This window comes from Penaeus monodon, chromosome 34 (genome assembly GCF_015228065.2).
Source record: "Penaeus monodon isolate SGIC_2016 chromosome 34, NSTDA_Pmon_1, whole genome shotgun sequence".
Lineage (NCBI taxonomy): Eukaryota > Metazoa > Arthropoda > Malacostraca > Decapoda > Penaeidae > Penaeus > Penaeus monodon.
In genome coordinates, this window is record NC_051419.1 from 25,354,115 (window position 1) to 25,354,342 (window position 228).

The following is a 228-nucleotide window of genomic DNA, read 5'->3' on the forward strand; positions in this document are numbered from 1 at the left end:
CGGGCCAGTTCAGAGGGCCACTTCAGAGAGGGCCGCGGGTAGAGAGGGCCACTCGAGAGGGCCGTTTCAGAGGACCGCTTCGGAGGCCGTTTCGAAGGGACGCGGGTCAGAATGGCCACTTTCCGCTGCGGGCCATTAAAACTGGCCAGCCAATGCAGCGGCGGCGAGGGACGAGGTGCCATCAAATGGTCAAGGAAGAAGCTCATGGAGTTGGCCCTTGTGTTGGCA